The sequence below is a fragment of the Pogona vitticeps genome, chromosome 4 (assembly GCF_051106095.1).
Source record: "Pogona vitticeps strain Pit_001003342236 chromosome 4, PviZW2.1, whole genome shotgun sequence".
Classification (NCBI taxonomy): Eukaryota; Metazoa; Chordata; class Lepidosauria; order Squamata; family Agamidae; genus Pogona; species Pogona vitticeps.
In genome coordinates, this window is record NC_135786.1 from 238,736,413 (window position 1) to 238,753,423 (window position 17,011).

General features: G+C 49.1%; 1 protein-coding gene across 1 annotated transcript in view; it reads right to left on the bottom strand.

Annotated features, from left to right (window-relative positions):
• ZC3H3 (zinc finger CCCH-type containing 3) overlaps window positions 1-17,011 on the bottom strand; it is a 260,148-nt gene that overhangs the window by 105,961 nt on the left and 137,176 nt on the right. The window lies entirely within an intron of this gene.

Consider the following 17,011-nt stretch of genomic DNA (forward strand, 5'->3'; position numbering starts at 1 on the left):
AACGCTACTTGAGTCTTGTTTTGGGAGGAAGGTGGCATATAAATTTGGGCATTCAGCCTTGTGATGACCCTCTAAGACGGCCATTGCCAATGGAGCCGGGGAGAATGCCAGCTGCGAGTAAGAGAGGTACATTTGCCCAGGGACAACTTCACAACCAACAGCAGAAGCAAGTTTAGGTTATCTTAGGTGATCCTGCTTGGGCTCACAGCTATTCTGCAATGCTACCATCCACCAAGAACATTGATAGGGTGATGGAACCCGTACGGCATCAGACAGTAGAACAGGGATGGGAAAAGTGGAGGATGTATGTGATCCCCAAGGCCATTTTTACACACCCAGCTCCTTCCGGGAAAAACACACACACACACACACACACACACACACACACACACACACACACACACACACACACACACACACACACACACACACACACACACACACACACACACACACACACACACACACACACACACACACACACACACACACAAAATGGCCCAAGGCACGTACTTCCCCTTTGCTTTGGACTGTTCACCAACAGGAGAGGGTGCAGTAAATGAGTGCCTGGTCACATCCAGTCTGGATTTTGGCTTGGTGGTGCGCACCTTCGTGGCCTGTGCCCCCCGGGGCAGATAAAAGCACGTTCCTCTTGGACCACAGAGACAGGTGAACTCTTCTCCATAAGCATTTAGGCTGGAAACTTGGTTTCTCTTTTTACAGGAACTTTGTGTGGAGACAACTCTGCCTACCTTTAGCCTGCAAGACAGGCTGGTTTTGCATCTATAAGAATACCAACTCGCATCACAATTCTGCACATCTATCAATATGCCACCAGCCATTCCTGCCAAATCAAATCTGCTCCACTATCAGCTGTCTTAACTATTTAGCACTAATCCAAACAGTAATTTGTTTATGCAAATGAGAGATCTAATTTTGAATTAGTACAAAACTATGCTCATAATGCTATTAGCTGAAAGTATATAAACCGCAGCATTGACTGAAGAACAGGCGTAAATTAGTGGGCTGCTCGCCTATCAGTAGAAGCAAAAGCCTGGGGAGCATTACCTTCCAATGAAGACGCCGGGCGCAGAAAAAGGGAATTTGCAAAATACAGTCATTACATTTATTAGTGCTTAGCGTGACAAGTTTATTCTAATAGGGATGTTGCTATTGGCTACCAACTTTAATATCTTGTGCCTGGGAGTTCCCACAGATGTGGAAAGAGAAAACTTAGAATATAACTGCCTTGCATGAAGCAATCAAGAAAGGGGCTAAATGCAAAGTCTGTCTGGCTGTCTGGGAGTGGGGAAGACAGAGAGACAGAGAGAGAGAGAGAGAGAGAGAGAGAGAGATTCCTTAACATGTTTAACCCAATCAAAAAGTTTCCTCAAAAAACAAAAACAGAAACAGGCATGAAACGATCCAGCTTTTGGGTTCTGCTCGTATGATAACTAAGTTTCATTCAGAAGAGCAGCAAAGTTAAAGAACTTTTGGAAAGAGGCACAGATCTCAGAGTCAAACAGGAAGCCCTTTAAGGCCACCCCATTTTAGATCGAAGGCACCCCTGTTTTCTTAGCTGCCTAAAAGAGGGATGTTGTGATGCTGGATGTGGGCGGTTGCTTCCACCCATTTCACCAGCTGGTTTGTCTTCAGCGGGTGGATTAGGATGCGGGGACAGAGCTGTGTGGCGCGAAGGAGATAGATTGAAAACAAACCCCTTGTGATCCCTTTTTGTAGACGTTCTTCAGCCTCATTTCCTCAAATACTTGGCTGTTCAGCGCCATGGATTTTGAACCGGGTTTTACAAAAGGCAAACCCCTCACCTTCTCCAGGAGACCACGCTGTTCTCCAAAACACCCGGAAGGCTCCTGGTCTCCTTCTTGATCGCTCGCTTGCATGCTCTCTCTCACACCCACCCATGCGCACACAGACACATGCAGAAACACATCCGTGCGCACGCGCTCCCCTCCTAACCACTTCTCTGCTGACAAGAGGGCTGCGCTCCCGGCAGGCTGGGCTTCTGTTTGCATTGGGGGGGGGGGGGTTCTGCCGAGTTTGACGGGTTCGGCCTTTAATTCAGACACTGGCGCTCAGTGGTTTTCTAAACATTTCTGAAGGAGAGCTCATTAAAGGGAGCTGCCCTGAGGTGGTTGCTGCAGGGCCCCCCCCCCTTGCTTCAGGTAAGGGCAGGCGGCTTTGTGGAGTGCCACGGCTGTGATAAAAAGCGAGCAAGAAGGGAACGCTGCCCTTGGTTGGGCATGGCCACGGAAGGATTTTAAGTCCGACTGCAGGTTGCAGAGATGAAAAAAGCAAGTGGCCATTGATGCTGAGGAAACCTCTCAGGCCGTGGCCGGAGAATGGAGGTCCGCTTCCCTGCCACAGGCCTCTTATGCCACACTGTGTTGCCAGCAGCTCAGGAAAGGTGTTGCAACACATCACAAAACTTAAGGAGGATGGTGAGGGGGATTTACAGGCTGTGTGTGTGGGGGGGTACCATCTGGGTCGCAGAGCAGGTACAAAGGCCAAAAAGCCTTGCATGGGTTTTGTTCCTCAGCAGACCCAAGGAAAACTGGTGGAGATTCTCAGGGGCGTTGTTTTGCTCCTCCACATTGCGTAGGAAACGCAGGAAATCATTTAAGGCTGAATTTGGAAACAGAACAAGGGCCGCATCCTTTAGGGTTCCACCGAAGGTCTTGTCCATGGCCTCTCACAGGGGTTTTCTCCATTGTGCAAAAAGTGCTAATACCACGTTCAGAACAAGTTACTTCTGATTTGTGCAATTATTCCACAAACTTGAGTTTGAGCAGGTTCATATATCCTACAGACTTGGGCTTCCATGTGGCAGAAACCAAACCTTTTTAAAAGAGGTGCGGCTGTAAAATAATGGAAGTGATAACTCGACGGCTCAGGTGGCTTTACAAAGACGAAGGGAGTAAAACTGTACGAGGGCCCCCGCTCTGCCGTAATAAAAGGAGCCAGTCTGCTCCTAATTGTGAAGAGACTTCCTTGTGTGCCCTGGAGGAGGTTAAGGCAAGAGGTCAGCCTGACTGGCAAGGCAGGCTTCCCCAGCCCAGAGCCTTCAGAGGGGCCCGGGTACAGCCCGGCCACCCTGGCCAGCGAGATGTTTGCTGGAGATGGCGGATGTTTCCGACCAACCTATCTGGAGGGCACCAGGCTGGGAAGGTGTCTATACAGCAATTTCTTCCTGAAACAGAAGAAGCCTTGGCAAATTCCAGCGCCCTAATTGTGGAGGGGGCGGGCGGGCAAGGAGGAAGTCTACACTAAACACACCATGCAAGGGGTGTAAGTGATCCGGAGAAACGGATCCCTTTTGACGCCACCGTCTCGTCCTGTACCAAACAGCAGGAAATAAGTGCTGATGAATGTGAAGCGCTGCACTGAAATCACGGGATTTAAAGAATAAATATTTAATGCCTGTGGAGTAGGTGCCAGGAGGGAGGGGTCATGACCCAGAGCTGCTCGCCCGCAAGAGGAGGTGGGCTGGGCAGACGGACCACCTGGCAACAGCCCAAGAGTCACCGTCTCTGCCTCAGCTTCCCATGCCTTTCACGCCAAAGGTCCCGGGTCTGCCCCTGATCTCTCTAGGACCATGGCAGGCAGCTTGCTGCTTTTCTTGATGGGCAGAATAATGAATTGACTTGCCCAGGGGTCAGTCGGGTAAAGCAACTGATTGATTGATTGAAAATACTTCTAACCCAACTTTCTCCTTTAAAAGGACCCAAGATAGCTCACAACAATTACCGTACATTGGTCAAACAGACACATTATGCACATGAATTAAGACTAAACATTGCACATGGGGCACAGTTTGAAGATTATAAAACAATCCACCTAAAGATGATTGTCAATGCCAAAATATCACCATCCTCAAAACTATGAATCTTACAGGTTTTACTCTTATCCATTAGGAAAAACCACCACTCAACAAATGTTGAGTAATGTTCTCAGTTTCCATTCCAGATGCTGAATCCAGATGCTTTGATTTTTTTAAAAAACCTGTTCACTTGTTATTGTTGCCTCTTTTTCTTTTTAGTATTGGCGTTGTGCCGATGAGACTGAAATGGCAGGAGAAGGGGGTGTGGATGAAAGGGTCCGGAGGCCGTTAGACCTATTTAAACAGGTGCAAAATTATGCTGGAATATTTCTTAAAGGAATTGAACCCAGAACCTCCCTACTCGGAGGCAGCCCTTCTTTTCCCACGGAACTCACAGCAGCAAAGGCACTGTGTCCAAAGCTCAGCAATCTCTAGGACCAGACACTGACCAAGACATGGTGCCCATTTTGCATTCAAAGAATGCAAGAGAAGCCAAACATTTTACCTTTCGGACTCTTAATATGCTGCTAATGACGGTTTAAGGTATGGGCTTGGAAAAGGGCGATTTCTACCTTCATGCCCGCCCCCCCCCCCGCCACCCAAGACTGAATGCTATGTTCCGATGTCTTGCAACATCTCATCCTCCAAATACTAATTCTTCTGGAACTTCAACCTTCAACATGCAGTCACACAAACAGCAGTTCCTTAACCCAGCAGAAAGGTGTGGGTCATGTGAAGCAGGTGAAGTTATTATAATAAGCTGCCCAGAGTAGTCAATTGACTAGATGGGTGGGGTATAAATGTAATAAATAAATAAATAATTGTGTACTGTACTGCCAAGTCAGTTCTGACATGGTGACCCTTTTTCAGGGTTTCCCAGAAAGAAAACACGGACTGGGCATAAAGGGCATAAGGGCTGGCTCTTCAGGGATGCAAAGAACAGAACTAAACTCCCAACTTTTGGCTCCACGGCCAGAGACCTAAATTCACTGAGCAATCCAACCAGCCCGTGTAGTTATGAGTCACATTAATTTTGTGCCGGATCATCCTCTGACTTTTGTTGATGCTTATATCCTCTTAAATTACTTCCCTGTTTCTTAAAGGTTAACCATTGGTCAGTGAAAACGGATTCCCTGTGGCCTTACTGTGGCTAAAAGCCTTATATTACAACACAGGAAAGATAAATGCCCACCCACCCTTTGTTATTCAATGCACAAGGGTGCAGCACTATTGACATGGGAACACAGGGCAGAAAGAAAACTGCTTCAGGCGGATATACCTTTAGCTATTTGGAGTCTGTTCATAAAAGCTTGCATGTAGAATTCTTAAGATAGATCCCTACCATTGTACTTCCGCTTCTACTGTGTGCTTCCCTCAGACGTTTTCAAAAATATTTTTGTCACAAACATTTTAAAAAACAAACCAGATCTATAGTTGGGTGGGATCTGCAGGTATCAGACAGCCTTTCACTGGGATATCAAGTCTGGGGTGCCATGAGAAGCTCAAATTGAAGCAGACACCAGAGCAGCCGATCCAAGATGCCTCTGCCATCCTGCAGCAAATGTTCGTGGCAGGCTGGACTGATAATGAGGAACTGGTGTTTTTTTTTTAAAGAATGTGTCCTATTATTAGGAAGCATCTACCTAGACAATGTCTTTATTTTCTCTTGGTAGCAGTTTTCCTGCATCCCCAGCAAACTTCATGTTGCAAAGAACAATGAGCTATAGCTTGCTACAGAATGTATACATATATTTTAAAAATATTGTCATAAGTTGGGTAATCAATCTTTTTTTTTCCTCACCAGCGTACCGACATGAGCAAGCACACAACTTCTAAACTACAATATCCTTGGCAGAGCGGGGATGAAAAGAGGTTCTGAACTTTTGTCCCAAAATCTACCCTTATATTTCAAAGAATAAAAAGATGGACGGATGGACGGGCAGACAGACGGACGGACGGACGGATTAGTTGGACAGTTGATTGATTAAATGATTTCTAGAATTGTATGATAGTTGGAACAACTTACAGGCTGTAATTAAAAATGCATGAATAATATCACAAAACCATAACCGACTTGTCAATCATTGAGTTACAGCATCGTTTGTAACAGCGAAAGAGGAAAAGTGAATCAAGAGTCAGCGAAATCAGGGAGCAAAAACCTTTCTGAAAGAGACGATGCTTTTTAACACCTGGCTTCAACCGCAAGCGTCAAATGTTTGCAGTGAGAAAAAATCTGGTGGATCTTTTTTGAAATGGAGTTCCTTCTTCTGGCTGCCCCTTCTGAAGGCAGGCCAAAAACCAGGTGCACACAAAGACCCACCCACGTCATTTCTCTCCAGCACTCTGATGAACACGTTTGATCCTAGAGCCCCCCCCCCCGCCCCCCAAATTCTCGACTGAAAGGGAAAGCAGACCTCCCTACAAGGTTAGGAACTGATGAGCCGGATCTGGGAGGAAAAAGGCAGACGTTCAACCTCTTTAAAAGTCTAATCCATCATGTAAGGCATTTACTTCCTGGAAGTGCCACTCTCACTTCCACGACCCAACCGATCAAGAGAGAGAGAGAGAGAGAGAGAGAGACTCTCTACAGCTGGAGAAGCATCCGTTTCTGGAACAGACAAAAGTCAGCAGCGATGGCGGAGGGCAAAAGAGACCCCACAGACCTGTAATCTGCTCCGATAACCTTTAGAGCCGCTTCCCCGGCTGGAGACAGGAGGGCGAAAGGGAAAGGCGCCAGGAAACAGTTGCAGGACTACTTCAGCAGTTTTCGTTCTCCCTCTCTCCTTTCCAGCCTGCTTGCAGAAAACCACAGCCCGGGGTTGGTGCAGCCGGGAAGAGCTCAGGGGGCCAGAGGCGGCAGCGGAGGGGGGGGGCTTGGCAGGAATCACCCCTCCAGCCGGAAAGGTCACAGTGAAAGGAGCACAAAAACCATCAGCTCCATCATCCATGGGGATGGGGAGCGTGGGAACAATCTTCCTCTACCCCAGGAGTACATGGATAAGTTACAGCTGGGCTCACAAAAAAAATGCTGTGCTGTTTGGAAAATGAAATAAGGATGTGTTGTTGTTGTTGTTGTTGCTGTTGTTGTTGTTGTTGTTGTTGTTGAGCCAGGCGTTTCCCCCTATTGGTCATCCTAACTGTCCCACACAGTAGACAGACCTGGCGTGAGGGCAGAATGACACCCACGAGAAGCATGCACTTGCAAAAGCTTTAACGAGTCCTGTGCTATTTCACTTTCTGGCCACCGTATGATGGGAAAGAAGGGCCCCCATTCCATTGAGCACGCATGGAAGCAAGCACCGCGAATCGAGCCTCACGCTGGAGGTAAAATGAGGTCTTGGACTTGCACTCGGTTTCCAACGTCCCTTGCAAGGGGTCAGAGGCCCGAGGCCCCTGCTGACCTCCCAGCCTCCCTGGATAACAGCTGAACAGTCAAACACAACAACAAATCAAAACACCACCATAATTTCAGCAGCCCCTAAACACTGCACATGCCAGCCCCACCCCCCAAGAACCCGGAAAAAGGTGTTCTCTGGATGACAACCTGCTGAATTCCCCAGCCAGCAAGAGAGCAAATCTCTTGAGTGTTGCTCTCAAAAAAAGCTGTCATCGCCTTCTTCCAAGCTCAGCCATCACATCCTTGTTCCCTTCAATCCACTTGGCCACAGAGCCGAGGAGTTCAACGCCGGCTTCCTTGGACTGAGCAGAAGGCAAATGTGTCCGGTGAGGATCGGCTTGGTGACCCACGATGAGTTGTGCTAGGTGAGCACCTCCACACAAAATAAAACTTTATTGTTGTTAGAGCCTCGTGGTGCAGTGGTTAAACCGCTGTACTGCAGCCAAAACTCTGCTCACGCCCTGGGGTTCAATCCCAGGTAGTCGGCTCAAGGTTGACTCAGCCTTCTATCCTTCCGAGGTCGGTAAAATGAGTACCCAGCTTGCTCGGGGGGGGGGGGGGGGGCAATGTGTAGCCTGCATAATTAAATTGTAAACCGCCCAGAGAGTGCTTGAAGCGCTATGGGGCAGTATATAAGCAGCACGCTTTGCTTTTTGCTTTTATTAAGAAATGTTTTATTTCAAAAAGACAGATCCGCATTATCTTAAATTTGAAGTTTATATCTCAGCTATATCCAGGAGTGCTTGAACTGTTAAATATTACTGAAACTCTCTCTCCATTACACACATAACACACACAATTTTGAAACCCTCCACTTGTAATCTGAAAATGTAGCTCCTTGCATAGGTGGTAGCAATGTGGGAATCTCTGGAAACCACACCACTCTAACTTAAGTCCAATATTTGAGAAACGACCTCAGGGTATTCCCACAATCTCACAGCACCCCAAACTCTGGTTCAGTTGTCTCTCACCATCTCAGCTTCCTCACACAAAGGACAAATCTCTCTGGCTTTCTCGCAGCCCGAGATATCACCACCGAGTATTACATGCTATTTGTGCAGTCCTGGGAACGGCTAGTCTTGACACAACAGCATGTAAGGTGATCCCCACAAATCTTGCCTGATTCCAACCAAATTACTTCAAGTGACAACGTCATGGATGGCCCAGAAAAAAAAAAAAACAACTACCTAGTTCATGACTTGTGAACAGTTGCCATTGTTCTTCATGGATTCGCTTTCTCGACCACAGGAGGTGTGTAACATCTAGCCATCCAGATGCTTCTGCCTCCAAACCTCCAGAAGCCCAAGGCCACCAAGGACTTGTGGGAGTGGTCATTCAGAGACCTTACCTTGTTGACAAAGGTCCGCGTAGTCAAAGCTATGGTTTTTCCAGTAGTGATGTATGGAAGTGAGAGCTGGACCATAAAGAAGGCTGACCGCCGAAGAATTGATGCTTTTGAATTGTGTTGCTGGAGGAGGCTCTTGAGAGTCCCCTGGACTGCAAGGAGAACAAACCTATCAATTCTAAAGGAAATCAACCCTGAGTGCTCCCTGGAAGGACAGATCCTGAAGCTGAGGCTCCAGTACATTGGCCATCTCACGAGAAGAGAAGACTCCCAGGAAAAGACCCTGATGTTGGGAAAGTGTGAGGGCAAGAGGAGAAAGGGACGACAGAGGACGAGATGGTTGGACAGGGTCATCAAAGCGACCAACATGAATTTGACCCAACTCTGGGAGGCCGTGGAAGACAGGAGGGCCTGGCGTGCTCTGGTCCATGGGGTCACGAAGAGTCGGACACAACTAAACAACAACAACAAAGTTCAGAACACCAGGAGGCTCACACATTCCTTAATCTGGCTCTGCAGGATCAAGGGCAACATGAGGGGCAGTTAAGAGGCTGACGGGAAGAGGAAAGGCAGGGTGGAGCTGCTAGAACCAAAGCGAAATACTTTCAAACCGGACTGATTCATTCTTCTGGACCAAGAAATGGAAAACTGTGGCTGGAAGGTGAAGAAGCGGAATAAGTGACTGCAAAAGATCATTCATGCTTGGCATATTCACAAGATGGCAGTGATGGGGAAGGGAGAGCAGGCGGAGGGAAGAGCATCATGCATGGCTAAGCAGTGCGCCGTCCTCCCACAGAAGAGAGAATGGGCGAGGGGGTGGGGGATTCCTGGGACTTCAGAGTCCCCATGACAGCTTCTTAAAGGCCTCGTTATCCTCTTCAAACAACGTGGAAGACCAGAGGCCAAGTTCTCTGGATCCTGAATGGCTCTCTGACGGCAAGAGGGGGCTCTTGACAGGTCTTCCCGACGAGCGACGAGCGCCACATTCAAGGGCCGTGGGGCCGAGGGAAGGACACCTCGGCAAAGGAGGGCACGGGGTGCCTGGAAAACAGCTTGTAGCTTTTCATTCCCCGCGGTGTCACAGCACTCCACCGAACTGTTACCCTAATGGAAAGGACGGCCTTTGGAAATGAACTGTATTGAGAGGAGAGGATAAAATTAATGAGATAATGGCCAGGCCAAGGACCCGAAGAATACGTCTGCCCTCCACATGAGGGGCTTGTAATTCCTTTTCTACAACACAAACCCTCCAATCTAAAGACTTCTCCCATCCGTCCGGCAAGCCTTGCTCCGACAGGAAATTTCATTAATGCTGGAAAATAGGAAAGGTATTAAGTGTGGATAATGAAGGCCAGCCAGTGAACAGTGCCTTAAGATAGTCTTCTTTCTAGCCTTTGTAATGGGAGGCATGAACTTTCCCTTCAAATCCATTTCTAATCCATTTGAAATACTACAGCAAATTATCTTCCCTTCAGCCCGAAAGCAGCCAGCCAATTTACTCCGAATAGAAGTGACAATGCAACAGAATTTATCGCCATAACCTTGACGACACAAGGTTGAGGGTTGGCTTTCCCTCACCCCCAAAGTGGGGGGAAGAAAGCAAATTTTAAATTATTTTTAAAGGGGTTTGGGGGGGGACGGAGAGAAGGGAAAAGGGCTCAGAAAACAAGAGACATCCATACCTATATATCTTTAAAAAAAAACAACAACACACACAACCCAAGGAGCATTGTCAAGTATCATGCGTCTGAGATCCTGGGGAGACGGAGGGGTGGAGGAGAGAAAACATGGAACTGGCCAGGTCCGTACAGGCTACACAGCAAATGCAAAAGCTTTCATTTACAGGGGAAAGGCAGCTCTCTGGAAAGGCTGATGAGGATTGCTCACTCTCACGGAAGCGTCCATCTCTCTGAAATCCACTGACCGTTCCAGTCAGAAAAGCTCAGCAGCACCAGAAAGCCATTCTCTTCAGTTTGCACATCGATGGAAGAGCGGACCCATCCTCTCTGCTCCCAAGACTGGACGAAGATGGGATGGGATGAGTGAAATAAATAAATAAACACTTAGCAAAGGAAGAGAGAGAGAGGGAGGGGAGATGTTGGTATCCACATTAGCCGAAATCACCGAGGGCCAGCAAAAAGGGGGCTCCAGAGCTCACAGAGAGAAGCTGGGCTCCCATCACAGCCACCAGCCCCTGGCCGCGCCCCGAACCAAAATGCTCCCTAGACACCCTCCCTCCTTTGCAAAAGGGCTGGCGTGGATTAAAAGAAACATGATTCTGTTTGCACCAACCAGGGAGACCGAGGCTCACGAGATGGGGCTTCTAAAGCAGTGCCTGTTCAGATCCAGAAGTTCCCGGAGACCCCGAGAGGCGGCCTGGAGGCCTTTGCGTCATCGCTTCGCCACCTCTCAAACCGCCAGCGCGTTGGCTCAGCGGCCGGCAGGCTTGGCCTGAAAGGGAGACGGCCGGCGGCCCGGCTAGCCCAAGCCCTGCCCTTGTCTCGTGCCCGTGCGGCACTTTGCTTTCAAGAACACACACCGCTTTCTCCAAAGATCCAAAGTTAAGGGCAACCATCCCCTTGCCGGGAGAACATGAAACGAAGCTCTTTGGAGTGGCCCAAGAGGAAAACCTCCTGCCACTCCTCGGTCTCTGACAGCCCTCCCCCTCCTGCCCCTGAATTGAGTCTGCCTCTTGCTGTGTGGTGTGGTTACGTGCCATCAAGCGGCTTCCCTGTCATGGCAACCCTAGGAGATGCCGACGTCCAAAATGTTGTGTCCTCAACAGTCCCGCTCAGCTTTTGTAAAACAAAAAGTCTGTGGCTTCCTTGAGGGAGTCCGTCTGTCTCGACTTGGGGTCTTCCTCTTTTCCTGCTGCCTTCCACCATTCCCAGCATGATGGTCTTTTCCCGAGAACCTTCTCATGACCTGCCTGAAGCAGGACAGTTTCAGCTTTGACCTTCTTCCCCCGGCAGGGACAGTTCAGGCTTGAGCTGATCTAAGCCCCACCTGTTTTATCTTTCTGGCAAGTCAGGGTATCTGCAAAGCACCACATAGGCTGAGACTATTCAACTCAGCGCTCACTTCCAGAACAACTGAAGGCCTCCGCACAAAGTGGTCCCCTGGTAGCCATTTGGCTCGTGCCTCTTTTCTCCCTTTGGACGCCTCCGAAACAGCTCCTTCACACTCTCATGCCACCAAGGACAGATCCTCCACTGGTGCCACAACGTCATCTAACCCGCTCAGTGAACATTTCTGCCCAGCGGAGTGGCCGTGAGGGATTGCCCCAGCTGGCGACCCGTCCCCATTCCTGATGACCCAAGGGTTGGACTAGATGTGGCTGCAAGGGCCAGACAATCGAACAAGCAAGAAAAACCACAGAACTCGCTTGCCAGACCTCGGGCGGTGGGCAATGCAAAGGCCAAAGCACCCTCCACGTAATGACTCAGTGGTGTGCAAAACATGGCTTTTCCCCAACACACCAGTACAGACAAGGAAGACAGGAAGGCAAGTGCCTGGCTCATCCAGAAGCCCTGCTCTGAAGCAGATCACTCTGCGTTTCTGTGCAGTTGAACAGACAGCTTGCCATCACTGTCTGCTACGAGACACGTGGTCCTTTATTTTGGCGCACTCTCTCCCCCTCCACCATCTCTCTTGGAAAAACTACTGTGACCGAGTTATCCCGGGTAAAGATACTCAGAGGGTCTCCTTGTGAAAACTGGATTTGTGGACAGACACCTAAAGTGAGACAGGTTGTTCACGGATGGTTTATCTCAGTCTGCAGATGACCCATAACCCTGATGCCATTTCTAATTTATTTCTGCAAAGCACACACCAAGACACGGGTGTGTTTCTGCCTAAAGAATTGCTAAGAGTTCCATGCTGTTATTAGCTCAAAACATTCTTTATGCCATAGTAGTACTATCGGAAGGCGTTTAAATGGATTCCCTGGCAGGTCTTTTCACTTCTGATGAGAAGAAGATAAGAGATTACCTGGAAAGAGCAAATCTTCCTAAACTATCGGAGGAGGCTTCTTCCAGTCTCACGATCTCGCCAGCTCATATCTCCCAGTGAGTGGCGGGGTCTCAGTGAAACCAGATGACCAATGACAATTGGCTACATGACACGAGAAAGCTAAGGCAGAGTGTAGGCAAACACTTTAATGTTGTTTACAGGGAGACTTTTATAAGGGAACCAGTGCTTTCCACCACAGATGAAAGCTTCAGTAGAAATCTCCCCCTGCCTTCAACGCCAGCTCATCCCCAGTCCCAAACATACTGCAATATGCCTTGGAAAACTGTACTATTCAAGGGTAAGCCATGAGACACCCATTAAGAACAAGTCCAACGGTGGGGCCCCAAGGCTTTGCTGAAGCACTTCCATCCGCCCTCTGCTTCAGCCTCCCTGGGCGCCCGCTGGCCCACCTGTAAGCCCCGTGCAAGCATCTCCAGCGCCCCGTGCACCGCTGCAGACACACATGGCCCGCTACGGGAGGAAGGCTTCCTGAGCCGCCTGCAGAACCCGGGAGGCGCATAACCGACAGAAGGTGGTGACCTGGTGCAAGCGGCGACAGATGGGAAGGCAAGTGACCCCCACAAAGAGAACCAGGAGCGAGCCAAAGTCAGGAATGCACATGGTTGCCCCTGAGCGGATCCGCCCAGGGACAGCACACCAAAGAAGGACCTCACAGAATAGGGCTGCACACACGGATGCTGTTGCCCCTGGAAGCCTTAATCGAACAGTCGGCTGGTAAATTGGAGCTACACAACTTGGGGCCCCAAGGAAGGCAGGAAGGAAGGCCGCCCACTGTAACCAAAGGATGATGCCCCCGGGCTAAAGTTCTGTGTCACCCTAACCAGATCTGTGTGTCTCCTTTGCTTTTTTGTTTTCTTTATATCCCACTTTCTCCCAATAGAGGGACCCAAGGTAGCTTCCAAAATATTTTAAAGAGAGATACAGATAACAAGACTATAGGTATAATACTGGAAAGTGAAAGAACATATTATCATGCTAAAACAAACAAACAAAAAGAATCAAAACAATTCAAATCCATTTAAAAGCACATTTTTTTAAAAAAGGGAATAAATAATACAACATCCTCCCTCAAAAGCTCCTTCTGCAGCAATCAGACAGTTGCCACCAGCCAGCCTGCCTGGACAGAATAATCTTACTTCACTACTTAATTGTCAACAAACAAAATGTCGGCACAACATCAAGGGTCTTTGGCTGATGTCCCTTCCAAAAACTGGTTCACACAGGGAATGGCACCGCACTGGGCCGGACCCGCAGTGCACCCTGCTCAGCCTTGTCAACTCTGGCTCTCCCCGGCACTCCCAGAGGGATTCCGTGGGGGTCTCCCATCGATGGACTATCCAGGAGAGATCCTGCTTAGCTTCCCACATCAGCCACCATCACATGCATTCAGGGAGTATATGTGAGGGGAACCCGCTCTCCGGCGCTTCTCTCTTTCCTAGTCAGCTCTGTGAGTTTTTCTTTCCTTGGGCAGGGCAAAGGTCTAAAAACCTCTGCATGCAGAACAGGTCCCCCGGGACGATCGTCAATCCCGTAGAAGAGGTGGGCCGGACCCGCTTAGGTCCTGCTTCCCTCACCTCCCTGCGGAGCGAAGCAGGCCAGGGAAAGAGCTTCACCTGAGGCGGTAAGACTGCTTACACTATCACTTATTGGTCAATAATCGCCAAAGTGCAGACGGGGAGTTTAATGGCTTGGCCAGCAAAAGCAAACGAGAAGGAGCAAATAACCTTTAATGTCCCATGACATGTTCCAGCCTCTAACTACTCCATTACTTTTCCAGCCTCTTCATTTCCAGAGGCCTGTGCAAGAGGGGCCAGGTGTCAACAGACTTTTCTACAACCTTTGCAATCTCCCTCTTATTACTGCCCAAGGCAGCATCGCATGCAGATTGAACTGAGCATTTGGGGAATCTACAATACAATTCCCTGTGACCCGGGGAGGGGGGCAGGGTGTGGGTGTGTGCGTATGCATGAAAAGGAACAGCCTCGTTCCACACCACCTTTATGAAAGAGGAGGAGGGAAATCATTAGGCACCGCACCAGATTAGGGCTTGTAGATGATGGGGGGGGGGAGAGAGAGAGAGCAGTTTCTAGCTCTCAAGACTGATAGAGAAATTTGGGGAAAGGTTGAGAGGATGCTTTCCTGGGATCTAAAGTATCTTACACACACTGAGACAACAAGGGAAGGAGGCTAGAGAGTTAATACTCCCTGCAGCTGGTTTGAAAAGGAAGTTGTAAATCCACGCTAACATGGCATGTTGCCTGTGCCAAGGGTCTGGTAGGCAGAGCTGGGGAAAGTTGCATTTTTTGGAAAACGACTCCTTGAATCTCCAAAGCCAGGGTGGCCATGCTGGGCTGTGGAGTGTGGTTTGGCTCTCACCACTAACAAGGTGTTGGCCGGCCTCTCCTCCACTGCCTGATGGCTCTTTTTTTGCTATTTAGTCGTTTAGCCATGTCTGACTCTTCGTGACCCCATGGACCAGAGCACACCAGGCCCCTCTTTCCTCCACTGCCTCCTGCAGTTGGGTCAAATTCACATTGGTCACTTCGGTGACCCTGTCCATCCATCTCATCCTCGGTCATCCCCTTCTCCTCTTGCCTTCGCACTTTCACAACATCAGGGTCTTTTCCAGGGAGTCTTCTCTTCTCATGAGATGGCCAAAGTATTGGAGCCTCAGCTTCAGGATCTGTCCTTCCAGGGAGCACTCAGGGTTGATTTCCTTCAGAATGGATAGGTTTGTTCTCCTTGCAGTCCAGGAGACTCTCAAGAGTCTCCTCCAGCACCACAATTAGAGAGCATCCATTCTTCGGTGGTCGGCCTTCTTTATGGTCCAGCTCTCACTTCCATACATCACTACAGGAAAAACCATAGCTTTGACTATGAGGACCTTTGTCAGCAAAGTGATGTCTCTGCTTTTTCAGAAGCTGCTGAGGTTTGCGATCACTTTCCTCCCAAGAATCAGGCGTCTTTGAATTTCATGGCTGCTCTCCGCATCTGCAGTGATCATGGAGCCCAGGAAAGTAAACTCTGTCACTGCCTCCCTCTCTTCCCCTCCGATTTGCCAGGAGGTGATGGCTCTTTTTAGGAGTCTCCAAACTCCGGGATCCCCTCCTTTGGAACGGGAGGAAGCAGTTCAGCGCAGTCCGGAAGCAGTGGCCAGGGGGCAAGGGGGGAAAGTCGAGATGCTGCCCTCGGTGTATTTCACGACTGGACCACCAGGCCTAACCCTTCTCAACTGAAAGCTGAGGACTGCAGGGAAGTGGGCTCTTTTAGGAGGAGATATCCATCAAGAGCTTAATGATTTGGAGGATAAATAAAAAGAATTTCTCTTCTAATTTGAGAGCGTTGTTAATGTCAGGCTGCTTAACTGCAATTGCCTTTTCTAATGGAACTTGGATGGGTTAACTAAGCTGTAGAGGGAAGAAAATCATCCACTGATGGAGTTGATGGTCACACAGGTGGGAAAAGCAGCAACAGCAGCCGAAACTCTTTAAAAAGCAGGCCAAGAGGAGCGACAGCCGCCTGCCTCAGAGGACACGGGACCCCAGGCCCACTCAGGACAACCCCACAAGCTGGGGGGGGGGCACGAGAAAGACAACCCACCCGTCACACCCAAAATGCTTACAGCTTCATTCTGCAGTTTCTTTATCATGTTGGCCAAAGGTGGATGCTTTCTCTTCCTCTGGCTTGTTCGACTCCCAACTTCTAAAACAAAGCCCGGATTTCTTTTTCTCATTCTTTGAAAGAGAAATAAACCAGAGGAGAGAAAAGGACCCTCTTTAGACAACATAATAAACACTTGTCTTGCTTACCCCACGTGCAGCCACTTTGCCTGGCTTCATTTCGGGTCCTCCGGTCAGCAAGGCAGCCTTTGGAGAGCCAAATGGGCTCCGTACGGACCAAGGTGGAGGATCAGAGGCGTCACATGGGCCTACTCAAACTGCAACTTACTTTAACCTGCTGAGGTTGCAGTTCAAAGAGACCTATGTGTATTGATGGGACATACAGAGGAGCTGACTCATTAAATCCCCACTGATTCAATGGGGCTGCTCCAGTGCCGTTTAGTACACAAAGCGACAGGATTTTGTCCAATGCTTGCCTTGCCTTGGGTGCCAATCTGGACCGAAATATCAGGGTTGAATTCTCTTCACTGCTAGTTACAAGACATATAAGGCAGAGTGGGGTGCTGGTGGGGTGCTGGATCAGAGTGAATAAGCCAAGAGCCTCACCCTGTTTTTTAATTATTATTATTATTATTCAAATGGTTAAAACTCTTCTCATAGAAAGCGTTTGAGTGGGGAGAAGCAGGCTTCAATTTTACGGCTTCCAGAGTGCGGGAGCAGTGATTCGAGTTCCCTGGGTCAGATCCAGATACCAAGGAGCACAAGTACTTGCCTGCTGG